This window comes from Pleurodeles waltl, chromosome 3_2 (assembly GCF_031143425.1).
Source record: "Pleurodeles waltl isolate 20211129_DDA chromosome 3_2, aPleWal1.hap1.20221129, whole genome shotgun sequence".
In the NCBI taxonomy this organism is placed as follows: Eukaryota; Metazoa; Chordata; class Amphibia; order Caudata; family Salamandridae; genus Pleurodeles; species Pleurodeles waltl.
Window position 1 is genome coordinate 189,079,408 of NC_090441.1, and position 17,597 is coordinate 189,097,004.

Below are 17,597 nucleotides of genomic sequence, written 5' to 3' on the forward strand. Positions count from 1 at the left end.
GGGGTCCTCCAGACTCACCAGGGGTGCACCACACAGGACACAACACTCACAGCAGGGCTCCCACCTCTACGTGCTGTAGTACAGCCCCCCCCCCAGAGAGCAGTGCATGGAGGGGACCCACCCTAGGGGGACCCCCAGACTCACCAGGGGTGCAGCAGTCAGGACACAGCACTCACAGCAGGGCTCCCTCCCTGAACCCCCACCTCTATGCCCTGGTGTACAGCATGAGGGCAGTGCATGGAGGGGACCCACCCTAGGGGGACCCCCAGACTCACCAGGGGTGCAGCAGTCAGGACACAGCACTCACAGCAGGGCTCCAGCTCTGCCTGCTCTCCCAGTCATGCAAGGTTAGGGTGACTCGGCATGTTTTCTAACAAGGAACCCCCGGGTCCTAGCGCCGCTTTCAACCAGCTGTCCCCTGGGTCCTAGCGCCCACGGGCTCCTGAAGGCGCTGTGCTCTTTCAAGGCGCTAGGACACAGGTGCTGGAGGGATCAAAGCAATCCCAAGGGCTTGTGACATGAGGGCAGTGCGCCTAAAACATGGCCCACAATATACATTCACGCCGTTTTTCAGAGACAGAAGCCCTCTGCAGCAGTCATTCACCATGGAATCCGGGGTAGCTGTGTCTAAGCACACCAGCCCAATGAGTAGAACCAAAAACTCAAAGAACCGTCACCCACTGACTGATATCTCTCAACGATGTTTAACAATCACAGACACACTAAAGTCAATGTTGTGTTCATCTGTGTGTGGTATGATTTACATAATTTAGCAACTCTTCTCACAACCCCTCATCCCACAAATGTAGCTGTCTTTATAATGTGTTGACATGGACAGGGGTCATGCATGTCACTGAGCTGAGGGTCCCCTGATCTGGCAAATACTTATACTGCCTGTCTTTACAAGTTGAAAACTGCCCTGATTTCAACGTGTGGACCACTGTTTTAGCTGTCTAATTTACTGTCGGGGACACTTTTATTTTGTTCAGGCAGTGGCGTAACAAAGGCCGCCGCAGTCCCTGCGGTGCCTGGGGGCTCCAGGGGGCCCCCTCAGCCCATTACACAGTGCACGAACGGCAAGCCTCTGACTGAGTCCAGGGGGAAGGGGCCCCCTCCAGGGCCTTTGCAAGGTGCCCCCCAAGTTTCGGTACCCCACTGTGTGCAGCCTCTAGTTTTGTCCCACTCCGTCCCTTGCTTCAACACTTTGCAGGCTGGGTCGGCGTCCCTAGAAACCAAAGTTACCTAGTAACAGGGAAAGTATTTTAGCACCATCTAAACAACATTAAATTCAAGAAATTAATAACATAAATCTCCCAAGAAGCCTGTTTATAAAAAGATGAAGGAAATTTAATGATGACAAAAAGTCAAAAATTGGTTAAAAAAAAGATCTGAAGTTATGACTTTCTAAAGGAAAAACGTGCATTGAAATCAATGGTGGGGTCAATGCTAGTCTATGGGGTGGCACTTTCAGGAAAACTGATATGAAGCGTCGGTCAATAAAGACTAGAAGTTTGCCCCTGTAAACCATTTTATCTTCTGACCTAGGATGTTTTGATTTGTTTTAATTGTGTTTATATTTCGAACAAAATACATTCAGTGGATTCTAACAAATTCGGACAGTACAGTATAACTGAGGTCACAGACCTAGCTCATGTGAACGGGGGGGGGGGGGGGGCACAAATAAAGAGGCTTCGAGTAGTCAAGGCTCACAGCACGAGATCAGAGCAATTTCCTTTCCAATCCACAATTAGGAATAGTGCTGTGGCCTTTGCCCCCCTCCCCCCACACCCATATGATCCACTATCACCCTATCATCTCAGGCACACAAACCTCTCCCATGGCCATGTGGACAGGTCCCATCCTTATATGCACTCCAGCGTGCCACCCATCCCGCTGATCACATGCCAGGCATGAGCAGGTCCACGACAAATGCAAAAAGCTTTGCAATTGGACAATGACATTCTTATCACTGGGTCAGTAACCAGCCGGTACCTGAAGAGGCAAGCCACAGGACAGGATACCTAGGATTTCCAGTTAAAACCCATTATAACCAGTATAACACCACTGGAAGGAATATTTGCTTTTCAGTAGAAACCGGAAAACACTGGATTTTGCCTCATTTTTGCTGCTTTTGTGCCTCGGCTGTTAAACACTATGGCCCATATTTATGAAAACGTGGCACAGCGCAATGCTGCGCCAAAAATAGCAGCGCTGCACCACTTTTGAAAAGCAGGAATGCGCCGTATTTACTGGAATACGACGCACCCCTGTGCTTCCCCCTGCAACAGCGCTAAATTTGCTACCGTGCGTCCACGCAGCAACTCTTGCAGCAAAGTGCAAGGATGGCTGCGTTGAGGGGGAGATTGTCTTTGTGCAGGAAGGAACACTTTTCTGCACAAAACAATCTTTACTGGCGATTTGCCCTTTCTATGTGTGCTGCAGAATGCTGCAGAATGCAGCACACATAGAAAGAGCAAAGAACGAGAAATGAAAGCGTTTCTCCTCATTGCGCACGCTAACACACCCCTGGGGTGGCGTTAGATTTTGTCGCTGTCTCAGGTTTACAAAAACTCGTAAATCTGAGGCAGCATCAAAATGCAATGGGTGTTGCTGGGGCACGCCCACAGCATCACCCATTACACGCAAAGTGCTGCGTGCAAAGGGGCTGTATTTACAAGGTGGCGTTAAGCCACAAAAAATGGCTTAACGCCATGTTGTAAATACAGCACAGGGCATTGCGCCATTGGACCGTAACGAAAAGTGAGGCTCTGATAGCACTAGGGGCTCCTAAATATATCCCTATACGTGCAGTCCCTACCTCTAAGCACTTTTCTGTGATGGGTGTTTGCACTATGACCCACTTGGGTCATGGTAAGCCAACTAATGTGACTTTGTGATCAGATGGTCCTGGTGGTTTCGAGACCACCAGGACTAACTGTGTGGGAGGAGGGCTCACCTCACATGGACTCAACTCACCGTTTACTGCATGCGGTTGTGTAGTTTGCAGCATGTTTGTAGGTAAACTCTGAGCAATGTCTCAGTTCACAAATCCTGCTGTGGCCTTGGAGAACTTCCTAAGGCCAGATATTTAAAGGTGAAGCCTTGTGTTTTGGCACCAAAAGCTCTGAGGACACACTCAGCCATCAAAGTTCTCTTATCGCTGAAGAAACTTTTCCTTCCTCAGGGTTCTAAGTTCAGACTTAGTCACTTTTTTAGAGTTGAAATCTTCCTGTGGGGCAAGGCTGAAATGTAGGCTGGCCAGGACTCCCTGAGTTCAGACACCGTCCGAGTGAGGTGCACCTGCAGCTTTCTCTCTTGCAGCAAACATCTCCCAGCAGGTGGAATCAGGAAATATTGCCCACCTAGGTGTTGCCCTTTCCAGATAACCACAGCACTTCGTCTGTCTCCGAAGGGAAATACAGATGTCTGTTCCCTTGGTTTTTTAGGGTGATAGCCAAAGTGCAGACCCACTGGGCTTGCTGATCCCTAGGTGTCCTGCAGTTCAGGATTTCCCTGCGGACTGGAGGGGGGCAGCTGCCCTCACCCTCTGAGGCTCACCCTATGAGTTTGGATAGAAGGGCCAGCATTGGCTGTTCTGTTGGGGACCTTTAACAGTAACTGGCTTTTTAGATTGATGTAAATTAACTGAAGGAATTTTGCTTATTATCTTGTTGTTTTCACATTAACTTATGGGTCTTCTCGATCTCTAAAAACATTATTGTCCATGAAAATTCTGTTGAGGATAACCTTTGTACTAGATGATTACTATGCATTGTACTCATATTATGGTACAGCTAATTTTAAGTGTACATAAAGTTTTTTTCTCTGTATCACATAGCCTTCTCCATTTGCTTGTGTTGAATTATTACATACTTGTCATGATAATCTTTAGCTGATAGTAATTGTCATATTTTCAAACTGACCTATCGCTGCCCGGTTTGACTGGAGAGATGAGGGCCAAGGCACAATTGCTCTTTAAATTTTGGGATTCTCTGAATTATTGTTTAGAAATGATATATTTTCAGTGGATAGTATAGGGTTATATTGATTCTGTGTGGAATTTGTTTTTTTTTTTAATAACGTTTTGGGTTTGTAAGTATAGGTAGTAACTCCATTTGCTCTAGGATAGTTGGGGCAGCAGGTTTGATGGTTTTCACCTTTTCAAGATGGCGCCCGTAAGTTGCCAATACATTGGAACGGACATTCTAACAAGTCGCGCTCTCTTTCTAGGATAACGCGCGCCGGCCGAAGGGCGGTTATTTAAGGAGGTAACTCAATGCAGTCAGGTTTCATTGAACGGCCGGCGTGATCGGAACTGCTAATCGTGGCTCCGGTCTTTTGTATGAAGTTTACATAAGGATCAGGTAAGAGACTAATAATATTTGTAGTTACACGGGGAGCACATATAATATTGTAACTTGTTGTAACATGTTTTTTGAGCTGATTGGTTTTTCGGTATTACTCTTGTTATCAGAGACGTCGTGGACACTCTGTTACCAGTGCTTTAAATGGGCCGGTACTGTCCGGTACTGAGTACCGGCACTTTTTTATTTTGAGAGAGCGAGTACCAGCACATCTCAAGAAAAACGTAATACTTTGAATTGGAGAGTACCGGCACTTCTCAGAAATAAGCAGGTACTCTTGCACAGAGTACCTGCACTTTATTTTTTCCATTTCATGCACTGTCTGTTACAACTTCACGTCGACATGGCCAGATGGCCGTAAGTGGGTAGGTGTTCGTTGTTGACATTAATAGGCATAAGATTATTATAAGTAGCTAGCTACCTGTTATACCTCATATTTTATCTCAATTTCAGAAGACGTGGTACATGTTTACTACGAGTTAGCGGCACAGAGCTTTTTCTTATTAGAATCGAGGTATGACAATTTCACTGGGGCATATACGTTCTTGAGATACTGCACATTGGTTTTTAATATACATTAATTTTGGGTGACACTTGGATGGGTCACTTATAGTTGTTGTTCACACTTACTATAATATTGAGTTTAGTTTATTTTTTTATCACTGGTATTTGGTTAACTGTGGGTGTTGCCTTGGTCTTCCTTTCTCTCTTGTCACACTGGGCTGTGATGGATGTGAACTCAATTATAGATTTATTTGTTATAACATTTATTACATAATTAATTTATGGATTCAGATCTTAATTATACAGTAATGAAGAGTTGACAACTTTTGTTCTGTGGTTTGCCTTATTTTTTGCTATGTTAACTAATCTTAACCCCTTAGCTGCTGGGCCTTTTCCCCCCCAGTGCTGAGCCCTTTTTTGGCTATTTGGGGTAGTTCGCGCTTAGGGCTTCATAACTTTTTGTCCACATAAGCTAACCACGCCAAATTTGCGTCCTTTTTTTCCAACATCCTAGGGATTCTAATGGTACCCAGAGTTTGTGGTTTCCCCTGGAGGAGACCAAGAAAATAGCCAAAATACAGTGAAAATTTTGTTTTTTCCAAAAAAATGGGAAAAAAGGGCTGCCGAAGAAGGCTTGTGGTTTTTTCCCTTAAAATGCCATCAACAAAGGGTTTCTGGTGCTGAAATCACTAGCTTCCCACCTTTCAGGAACGGGCAGACTTGAATCAGAAAACCAAATTTTCAACACAAATTTGGCATTTTACTGGGACATACCCCATTTTTACTATATTTGGTGCTTTCAGCCTCCTTCCAGTTAGTGACAGGAATGGGTGTGAAACCAATGCTGGATCCCGGAATACTAAACATTTCTGAAAACTAGACAAAATTCTGAATTCAGCAAGGGGTAATTTGTGTAGATCCTACAAGGTTTTCCTACAGAAAATAACAGCTGAAATAAAAAAATATTGAAATTGAGCTGAAAACAACAGCCATTTTTCTTTATGTTTTACTCTGTAACTTTTTCCTGTGATGTCAGATTTCTGAAAGCAATATACCGTTTTGTCTGCTGGACTCTTCTGGTTGCGGGGATATAAAGGGCTTGTAGGTTCATCAAGAACCCTAGGTACCCAGAGCCAATAAATGAGCTGCACCCTGCAGTTGGTTTTCATTCTATACTGGGTATACAGCAATTCATTTGCTGAAATATGAAGAGTGAAAAAGAGGTATCAAGAAAACCTTTGCATTTCCAAAATGGGATCAAGATAAGGTTTTGAGGAGCAGTGGTTATTTGCACATCGCTGAATTCCGAGGTGCCCATACTAGCATGTGAATTGCAGGGCATTTCTCAAATAGACGTCTTTTTTACACACTCTCTTATATTTGGAAGGAAAAAATTTAGAGAAAGATAAGGGGCAATAACACTTGTTTTACTATTCTATGTTCCCCCAAGTCTCCCGATAAAAATGATACCTCACTTGTGTGGGTAGGCCTAGTGCCCGCGACAGGAAATGCCCCAAAACACAACATGGACACATCCTATTTTTTTTATAGAAAACAGAGCTGTTTTTTTCAAAGTGCCTACCTGTAGATTTTGGCCTCTAGTTCAGCCAGCACCTAGGGAAACCTACCAAACCTGTGCATTTCTGAAAACTAGAGACCTAGGGAAATCCAAGGAGGGGTGACTTGTGGGGCTCGGACCAGGTTCTGTTACCCAGAATCCTTTGCAAACCTCAAAAAGTGGCTAAAAAAACAAGTTTTCCTCACATTTCGGTGACAGAAAGTTCTAGAATCTGAGAGGAGCCACAAATTTCCTTCCACCCAGCGTTCCCCCAAGTCTCCCGATAAAAATGATACCTCACTTGTGTGGGTAGGCCTAGCGCTCGTGACAGGAAACGCCCCAAAGCGCAACGTGGACACATCCAAATTTTTTGAAGAAAACAGAGGTGTTTTTTGCAAAGTGCCTACCTGTAGATTTTGGCCTCTAGCTCAGCCGGCACCTAGGGAAACCTACCAAACCTGTGCATTTCTGAAAACTAGAGACCTAGGGGAATCCAAGGAGGGGTGACTTGCGGGGCTCGGACCAGGTTCTGTTACCCAGAATCCTTTGCAAACCTCAAAAAGTGGCTAAAAAAACAAGTTTTCCTAACATTTCGGTGACAGAAAGTTCTGGAATCTGAGAGGAGCCACAAATTTCCTTCCACCCAGCATTCCCCCAAGTCTCCCGATAAAAATGATACCTCACTTGTGTGGGTAGGCCTAGCGCTCGCGACAGGAAACGCCCCAAAGCGCAACGTGGACACATCCACATTTTTTGAAGAAAACAGAGGTGTTTTTTGCAAAGTGCCTACCTGTAGATTTTGGCCTCTAGCTCAGCCGGCACCTAGGGAAACATACCAAACCTGTGCATTTCTGAAAACTAGAGACCTAGGGGAATCCAAGGAGGGGTGACTTGCGGGGCTCGGACCAGGTTCTGTTACCCAGAATCCTTTGCAAACCTCAAAAAGTGGCTAAAAAAACAAGTTTTCCTCACATTTCGGTGACAGAAAGTTCTGGAATCTGAGAGGAGCCACAAATTTCCTTCCACCCAGCGTTCCCCCAAGTCTCCCGATAAAAATTATACCTCACTTGTGTGGGTAGGCCTAGCGCCCGCGACAGGAAACGCCCCAAAGCGCAACGTGGACACACACAAATTTGTGGAAGAAAACAGAGGTGTTTTTTGCGAAGTGCCTACCTGTAGATTTTGGCCTCTAGCTCAGCCGGCACCTAGGGAAACCTATCAAACCTGTGCATTTCTGAAAACTAGAGACGTAGGGGATTCCAAGGAGGGGTGACTTGCGGGGTTCGGACCAGGTTCTGTTACCCAGAATCCTTTGCAAACCTCAAAAAGTGGCTAAAAAAACAGGTTTTCCTCACATTTCGGTGACAGAAAGTTCTGGAATCTGAGAGGAGCCACAAATTTCCTTCCATGCAGCGTTCCCCCAAGTCTCCCGATAAAAATGATACCTCACTTGTGTGGGTAGGCCTAGCGCCCGCGTCAGGAAACGCCCCAAAGCGCAACGTGGACACATACACATTTTTGGAAGAAAACAGAGGTGTTTTTTGCGAAGTGCCTACCTGTAGATTTTGGCCTCTAGCTCAGCCGGCACCTAGGGAAACCTACCAAACCTGTGCATTTCTGAAAACTAGAGACCTAGGGGAATCCAAGGAGGGGTGACTTGCGGGGCTCGGACCAGGTTCTGTTACCCAGAATCCTTTGCAAACCTCAAAAAGTGGCTAAAAAAACAGGTTTTCCTCACATTTCGGTGACAGAAAGTTCTGGAATCTGAGAGGAGCCACAAACTTCCTTCCACCCAGCGTTTCCCCAAGTCTCCCGATAAAAATGATACCTCACTTGTGTGGGTAGGCCTAGCGCCCGCGACAGGAAACGCCCCAAAGCGCAACGTGGACACATACAAATTTTTGGAAGAAAACAGAGGTGTTTTTGGCGAAGTGCCTACCTGTAGATTTTGGCCTCTAGCTCATCCGGCACCTAGGGAAACCTACCAAACCTGTGCATTTCTGAAAACTAGAGACCTTGGGTAATCCAAGGAGGGGTGACTTGCGGGGCTCGGACCAGGTTCTGTTACCCAGAATCCTTTGCAAACCTCAAAAAGTGGCTAAAAAACAAGTTTTCCTCACATTTCGGTGACAGAAAGTTCTGGAATCTGAGAGGAGCCACAAATTTCCTTCCACCCAGCGTTCCCCCAAGTCTCCCGATAAAAATGATACCTCACTTGTGTGGGTAGGCCTAGCGCCCGCGACAGGAAACGCCCCAAAGCGCAACGTGGACACATACAAATTTTTGGAAGAAAACAGAGGTGTTTTTTGCGAAGTGCCTACCTGTAGATTTTGGCCTCTAGCTCAGCCGGCACCTAGGGAAACCTACCAAACCTGTGCATTTCTGAAAACTAGAGACCTTGGGGAATCCAAGGAGGGGTGACTTGCGGGGCTCGGACCAGGTTCTGTTACCCAGAATCCTTTGCAAACCTCAAAAAGTGGCTAAAAAAACAAGTTTTCCTCACATTTTGGTGACAGAAAGTTCTGGAATCTGAGAGGAGCCACAAATTTCCTTCCACCCAGCGTTCCCCCAAGTCTCCCGATAAAAATGATACCTCACTTGTGTGGGTAGGCCTAGCGCCCGCGACAGGAAACGCCCCAAAGCGCAACGTGGACACATACAAATTTTTGGAAGAAAACAGAGGTGTTTTTTGCGAAGTGCCTACCTGTAGATTTTGGCCTCTAGCTCAGCCGGCACCTAGGGAAACCTACCAAACCTGTGCATTTCTGAAAACTAGAGACCTAGGGGAATCCAAGGAGGGGTGACTTGCGGGGCTCGGACCAGGTTCTGTTACCCAGAATCCTTTGCAAACCTCAAAAAGTGGCTAAAAAACAAGTTTTCCTCACATTTCGGTGACAGAAAGTTCTGGAATCTGAGAGGAGCCACAAATTTCATTCCACCCAGCGTTCCCCCAAGTCTCCCGATAAAAATGATACCTCACTTGTGTGGGTAGGCCTAGCGCCCGCGACAGGAAACGCCCCAAAGCGCAACGAGGACACATACACATTTTTGGAAGAAAACAGAGGTGTTTTTTGCACAGTGCCTACCTGTAGATTTTGGCCTCTAGCTCATCCGGCACCTAGGGAAACCTACCAAACCTGTGCATTTCTGAAAACTAGAGACCTTGGGGAATCCAAGGAGGGGTGACTTGCGGGGCTCGGACCAGGTTCTGTTACCCAGAATCCTTTGCAAACCTCAAAAAGTGGCTTAAAAAACAAGTTTTCCTTACATTTCGGTGACAGAAAGTTCTGGAATCTGAGAGGAGCCACAAATTTCCTTCCACCCAGCGTTCCCCCAAGTCTCCCGATAAAAATGATACCTCACTTGTGTGGGTAGGCCTAGCGCCCGCGTCAGGAAACGCCCCAAAGCGCAACGTGGACACATACAAATTTTTGGAAGAAAACAGAGGTGTTTTTTGCGAAGTGCCTTCCTGTAGATTTTGGCCTCTAGCTCAGCCGGCACCTAGGGAAACCTACCAAACCTGTGCATTTCTGAAAACTAGAGACCTTGGGGAATCCAAGGAGGGGTGACTTGCGGGGCTCGGACCAGGTTCTGTTACCCAGAATCCTTTGCAAACCTCAAAAAGTGGCTAAAAAAACAAGTTTTCCTCACATTTCGGTGACAGAAAGTTCTGGAATCTGAGAGGAGCCACAAATTTCCTTCCACCCAGCGTTCCCCCAAGTCTCCCGATAAAAATGATACCTCACTTGTGTGGGTAGGCCTAGCGCCCGCGACAGGAAACGCCCCAAAGCGCAACGTGGACACATACAAATTTTTGGAAGAAAACAGAGGTGTTTTTTGCGAAGTGCCTACCTGTAGATTTTGGCCTCTAGCTCAGCCGGCACCTAGGGAAACCTACCAAACCTGTGCATTTCTGAAAACTAGAGACCTAGGGGAATCCAAGGAGGGGTGACTTGCGGGGCTCGGACCAGGTTCTATTACCCAGAATCCTTTGCAAACCTCAAAAAGTGGCTAAAAAACAAGTTTTCCTCACATTTCGGTGACAGAAAGTTCTGGAATCTGAGAGGAGCCACAAATTTCCTTCCACCCAGCGTTCCCCCAAGTCTCCCGATAAAAATGATACCTCACTTGTGTGGGTAGGCCTAGCGCCCGCGACAGGAAACGCCCCAAAGCGCAACGAGGACACATACACATTTTTGGAAGAAAACAGAGGTGTTTTTTGCACAGTGCCTACCTGTAGATTTTGGCCTCTAGCTCATCCGGCACCTAGGGAAACCTACCAAACCTGTGCATTTCTGAAAACTAGAGACCTTGGGGAATCCAAGGAGGTGTGACTTGCGGGGCTCGGACCAGGTTCTGTTACCCAGAATCCTTTGCAAACCTCAAAAAGTGGCTAAAAAAACAAGTTTTCCTCACATTTCGGTGACAGAAAGTTCTGGAATCTGAGAGGAGCCACAAATTTCCTTCCACCCAGCGTTCCCCCAAGTCTCCCGATAAAAATGATACCTCACTTGTGTGGGTAGGCCTAGCGCCCGCGACAGGAAACGCCCCAAAGCGCAACGTGGACACATACAAATTTTTGGAAGAAAACAGAGGTGTTTTTTGCGAAGTGCCTACCTGTAGATTTTGGCCTCTAGCTCAGCCGGCACCTAGGGAAACCTACCAAACCTGTGCATTTCTGAAAACTAGAGACCTAGGGGAATCCAAGGAGGGGTGACTTGCGGGGCTCGGACCAGGTTCTGTTACCCAGAATCCTTTGCAAACCTCAAAAAGTGGCTAAAAAAACAAGTTTTCCTCACATTTCGGTGACAGAAAGTTCTGGAATCTGAGAGGAGCCACAAATTTCCTTCCACCCAGCGTTCCCCCAAGTCTCCCGATAAAAATGATACCTCACTTGTGTGGGTAGGCCTAGCGCCCGCGACAGGAAACGCCCCAAAGCGCAACGTGGACACATACAAATTTTTGGAAGAAAACAGAGGTGTTTTTTGCGAAGTGCCTACCTGTAGATTTTGGCCTCTAGCTCAGCCGGCACCTAGGGAAACCTAACAAACCTGTGCATTTCTGAAAACTAGAGACCAAGGGGATTCCAAGGAGGGGTGACTTGCGGGGATCGGACCAGGTTCTGTTACCCAGGATCCTTTGCAAACCTCAAAAAGTGGCTAAAAAACAAGTTTTCCTCACATTTCGGTGACAGAAAGTTCTGGAATCTGAGAGGAGCCACAAATTTCCTTACACCCAGCGTTCCCCCAAGTCTCCCGATAAAAATGATACCTCACTTGTGTGGGTAGGCCTAGCGCCCGCGACAGGAAACGCCCCAAAGCGCAACGTGGACACATACAAATTTTTGGAAGAAAACAGAGGTGTTTTTTGCGAAGTGCCTACCTGTAGATTTTGGCCTCTAGCTCAGCCGGCACCTAGGGAAACCTACCAAACCTGTGCATTTCTGAAAACTAGAGACCAAGGGGATTCCAAGGAGGGGTGACTTGCGGGGATCGGACCAGGTTCTGTTACCCAGGATCCTTTGCAAACCTCAAAAAGTGGCTAAAAAACAAGTTTTCCTCACATTTCGGTGACAGAAAGTTTTGGAATCTGAGAGGAGCCACAAATTTCCTTACACCCAGCGTTCCCCCAAGTCTCCCGATAAAAATGATACCTCACTTGTGTGGGTAGACCTAGCGCCCGCGACAGGAAACGCCCCAAAGCGCAACGTGGACACATACAAATTTTTGGAAGAAAACAGAGGTGTTTTTTGCGAAGTGCCTACCTGTAGATTTTGGCCTCTAGCTCAGCCGGCACCTAGGGAAACCTACCAAACCTGTGCATTTCTGAAAACTAGAGACCTAGGGGATTCCAAGGAGGGGTGACTTGCGGGGCTCGGACCAGGTTCTGTTACCCAGAATCCTTTGCAAACCTCAAAAAGTGGCTAAAAAAACAAGTTTTCCTCACATTTCGGTGACAGAAAGTTCTGGAATCTGAGAGGAGCCACAAATTTCCTTCCACCCAGCGTTCCCCCAAGTCTCCCGATAAAAATGATACCTCACTTGTGTGGGTAGGCCTAGCGCCCGCGACAGGAAACGCCCCAAAGCGCAACGTGGACACATACAAATTTTTGGAAGAAAACAGAGGTGTTTTTTGCGAAGTGCCTACCTGTAGATTTTGGCCTCTAGCTCAGCCGGCACCTAGGGAAACCTACCAAACCTGTGCATTTCTGAAAACTAGAGACCAAGGGGATTCCAAGGAGGGGTGACTTGCGGGGATCGGAGCAGGTTCTGTTACCCAGGATCCTTTGCAAACCTCAAAAAGTGGCTAAAAAACAAGTTTTCCTCACATTTCGGTGACAGAAAGTTTTGGAATCTGAGAGGAGCCACAAATTTCCTTACACCCAGCGTTCCCCCAAGTCTCCCGATAAAAATGATACCTCACTTGTGTGGGTAGACCTAGCGCCCGCGACAGGAAACGCCCCAAAGCGCAACGTGGACACATTCAAATTTTTGGAAGAAAACAGAGGTGTTTTTTGCGAAGTGCCTACCTGTAGATTTTGGCCTCTAGCTCAGCCGGCACCTAGGGAAACCTACCAAACCTGTGCATTTCTGAAAACTAGAGACCTAGGGGATTCCAAGGAGGGGTGACTTGCGGGGCTCGGACCAGGTTCTGTTACCCAGAATCCTTTGCAAACCTCAAAAAGTGGCTAAAAAAACAAGTTTTCCTCACATTTCGGTGACAGAAAGTTCTGGAATCTGAGAGGAGCCACAAATTTCCTTCCACCCAGCGTTCCCCCAAGTCTCCCGATAAAAATGATACCTCACTTGTGTGGGTAGGCCTAGCGCCCGCGACAGGAAACGCCCCAAAGCGCAACGTGGACACACACAAATTTGTGGAAGAAAACAGAGGTGTTTTTTGCGAAGTGCCTACCTGTAGATTTTGGCCTCTAGCTCAGCCGGCACCTAGGGAAACCTACCAAACCTGTGCATTTCTGAAAACTAGAGACCTAGGGGAATCCAAGGAGGGGTGACTTGCGGGGCTCGGACCAGGTTCTGTTACCCAGAATCCTTTGCAAACCTCAAAAAGTGGCTAAAAAAACAAGTTTTCCTCACATTTCGGTGACAGAAAGTTCTGGAATCTGAGAGGAGCCACAAATTTCCTTCCACCCAGCGTTCCCCCAAGTCTCCCGATAAAAATGATACCTCACTTGTGTGGGTAGGCCTAGCGCCCGCAACAGGAATGGATCACACAAGGGTCAATGGTAGTCATTGCTTGAGGTCTACTGTTAACCCTGGAGTGATTCATTCCTGAAGCATGCACTAGGCGCAGGCACACAAGCGGGGTTGTGTTTTTATCAGGACAAGTGGGGAAACACTGGGTGGTAGGAATTTTGAGGATCCCTGCAGATCCCTGGACTTCTGCTCATTGAAATGCAAGGAAATGTGTTTTTTAAGCACATAATGTAATTTCAAGGGGATTCTGGGTGAAGGAAAACTGGTGAGAGCCATGCAAGTCCTGCACCCTTGGACTCCCCTGGTACTAGTTTGTTAAAGTTAACCCACCACTCACACTGGTTGGTTTTAGCACCACCAGAAATTATGGTTTCAAAGCATGATTACTTATCAAAGTATCTGAATATTGAAACCAAGCCTTCTGAAGGTGGGCCATAAAGCCGCGTCCAGACACCAACCTCTTTATGGTCCATTCAAACGCCATTCACGCACAACAAACAACCCTTTCATATCGCCAGCCACGGGCCCAATCCAATCAATCACTCCACTCACATTAACTCACCGCTGCCAGACAAGGGCCCATCACATTCACACGCCACAGAACGGAATAAGTTTGACTACATTTTACCACCTGTCAAGTAACTGCCTCCTTCTTCCTTAACATTAAAAAAAATGCATGCGTAACAAACCTTTACTAATGACTCCTGTGACAGCCACCTGAGGCTCAGGAAGACATGTTTTTGATGCGCCTTTAACGCACTCTCTGCGCTAAATCCAACTCCTTCCAGTTTGTGGATGCAAGTTGGGGGTGTCCGAGTATGCCCTACAAAGCGATTCCTCGAACTGAGTGTGCATATCTACCTTGGAAACTAAGGGAGACATGCTGGGGATTTCTCATGCTGTTACCTAAAGAGAAGGTCATAGGCTACCTGCCTCCTTCTTCCTTAACATTACCAAATGCATGCGTAACAAACCTTTACTAATGACTCCTGTGACAGCCACCGGAGGCTCAGGAAGACATGTTTTTCATGCGCCTTTAACGCACTCTCTGTGCTAAATCCAACCCCTTCCAGTTTGTGGATGCAAGTTGGGGGTGTCCGAGTATGCCGTACAAAGCGATTCCTCGAACTGAGTGAGCATATCTACCTTTGAAACTAAGGGAGACATGCTGGGGATTTCTCATGATGTTCCCTAAAGAGAAGGTCATAGGCTGTGGAAAAGGGTAGTGTTTGGTACATAGGGGAGTCCATGAGAACGTAGCATATGTCCCAACCAACATTATGTGCAGTGATGTGACTATAATGCACTTATACAGCAAACTGAACATCTACTAAGTTCTGATGGAGGATGAACATGAAAAGCAGGTCAAACACTGACCTATACAAGTCATTCTCCTTCAGTGCTGGGATGGCACCAATGGGTTTGAATCCATAGGTGTAGATGATGTACATCTGTACTACCTTTACTATCTGCCTTCTACCTGTGCAATAACCCTGTGAAGGCACTCCTACCATAAGCTTTCCTTACCCATCCATGTCTCTGTTCTCATCAGAGTCCTGGCTAATCCTGTATAATAGCCAAGTGAACCTATACTAGTTTGTGGAAGCAAGTTGGGGGCTTCCAAGTATGCCCTACAAAGTGATTCCTCGAACTGAGAGAGCATATCTACTGTTGAAAGTAAGGTAGACATGCAGGTGAAGAAAGGGTACTCCATGGCAATGTGGCATATGTTCTGTCTACTAGTATATGCAGTAGGGAGAAGAAAATGCATATTAATTGAACAGAACACCGACCACGCCAAAAGGAAGTCCATGATGAAGTAAAATTCTGTGGCTCCTTGCCTAACGAAGCAGTGGCCCATGGACGTTCGGTATCCATGCACTGCCACTGAAAGGATTACCCAACAGCAGCTCAACCTCAGTCGATTTCTGTAGGAGGCTGGACTGGCTTGTAGTGAGTACCAAGGGGTACTTGCACCTTGCACCAGGCCCAGTTAGCCCTTATTAGTGTATAGGGTGTCTAGCAGCTTAGGCTGATAGATAATGGTAGCTTAGCAGAGCAGCTTAGGCTGAACTAGGAGACGTGTGAAGCTACTACAGTACCACTTAGTGTCATATGCACAATATCATAAGAAAACACAATACACAGTTATACTAAAAATAAAGGTACTTTATTTTTATGGCAATATGCCAAAGTATCTTAGAGTGTACCCTCAGTGAGAGGATAGGAAATATACACAAGATATATATACACAATAGCAAAAATATGCAGTATAGTCTTAGAAAACAGTGCAAACAATGTATAGTTACAATAGGATGCAATGGGGAAACATAGGGATAGGGGCAACACAAACCATATACTCCAAAAGTGGAATGCGAACCACGAATGGACCCCAAACCTATGTGACCTTGTAGAGGGTCGCTGGGACTATTAGAAAATAGTGAGAGTTAGAAAAATAACCCTCCCCAAGACCCTGAAAAGTGAGTGCAAAGTGCACTAAAGTTCCCCTAAGGACAAAGTAGTCGTGTTAGAGGAATAATGCAGGAAAGACACAAACCAGCAATGCAACAACTGTGGATTTCCAATCTAGGGTACCTGTGGAACAAGGGGACCAAGTCCAAAAGTCACAAGCAAGTCGGAGATGGGCAGATGCCCAGGAAATGCCAGCTGCGGGTGCAAAGAAGCTTCGACTGGACAGAAGAAGCTGAGGTTTCTGCAGGAACGAAAAGGGCTAGAGACTTCCCCTTTGGTGGACGGATCCCTCTTGCCGTGGAGAGTTGTGCAGAAGTGTTTTCCCGCCGGAAGGATGCCAACAAGCCTTGCTACACGCAAATCGTGCGTTTGGCGTTTTTGGACGCTGCTGGGGCCCAGGAGGGACCAGGAGGTGGCAAATCGGACCTGAAGAGAGAGGGGACGTCGAGCAAGACAAAGAGCCCTCACTGAAGCAGGTAGCACCCGGAGAAGTGCCAGAAACAGGCACTACAAGGATGCGTGAAACGGTGCTCGCCGAAGTTGCACAAAGGAGTCCCACGTCGCCGGAGACCAACTTAGAAAGTCGTGCAATGCAGGTTAGAGTGCCGTGGACCCCGGCTTGGCTGTGCACAAAGGATTTCCGCCGGAAGTGCACAGGGGCCGGAGTAGCTTGCAAAGTCGCGGTTCCCAGCAATGCAGCCCAGCGAGGTGAGGCAAGGACTTACCTCCACCAAACTTGGGCTGAAGAGTCACTGGACTGTGGGGGTCACTTGGACAGAGTCGCTGGATTCGAGGGACCTCGCTCGTTGTGCTGAGAGGAGACCCAAGGGACCGGTAATGCAGCTTTTTGGTGCCTGCGGTTGCAGGGGGAAGATTCCGTCGACCCACGGGAGATTTCTTCGGAGCTTCTGGTGCAGAGAGGAGGCAGGCTACCCCCACAGCATGCACAAGCAGGAAAACAGTCGAGAAGGCGGCAGGATCAGCGTTACAGAGTTGCAGTAGTCGTCTTTGCTACTATGTTGCAGGTTTGCAGGTTTCCAGCGCGGTCAGCGGTCGTTTCCTTATCAGAAGGTGAAGAGAGAGATGCAGAGGAACTCGGATGAGCTCTTGCATTCGTTATCTAAAGTTTCCCCAGAGACAGAGACCCTAAATAGCCAGAAAAGAGGGTTTGGCTACCTAGGAGAGAGGATAGGCTACTAACACCTGAAGGAGCCTATCAGCAGGAGTCTCTGACGTCACCTGGTGGCACTGGCCACTCAGAGCAGTCCAGTGTGCCAGCAGCACCTCTGTTTCCAAGATGGCAGAGGTCTGGAGCACACTGGAGGAGCTCTGGACACCTCCCAGGGGAGGTGCAGGTCAGGGGAGTGGTCACTCCCCTTTCCTTTGTCCAGTTTCGCGCCAGAGCAGGGGCTAAGGGGTCCCTGAACCGGTGTAGACTGGCTTATGCAGAATTGGGCACATCTGTGCCCAACAAAGCATTTCCAG

At 47.3% G+C, this 17,597-nt stretch overlaps 1 protein-coding gene across 1 annotated transcript in view; it reads right to left on the reverse strand.

Annotated features, from left to right (window-relative positions):
* Nucleotides 1–363, reverse strand: part of ABCB6 (ATP binding cassette subfamily B member 6 (LAN blood group)) — a 190,496-nt gene extending 190,133 nt beyond the window's left edge. Inside the window, exon 1 of the mRNA XM_069227144.1 lies at nt 276–363. The gene's annotated coding sequence lies outside the window, so the exon portion shown is untranslated. The remainder of the gene's footprint in view (nt 1–275) is intronic.
* Nucleotides 364–17,597: the final 17,234 nt, after the last annotated feature.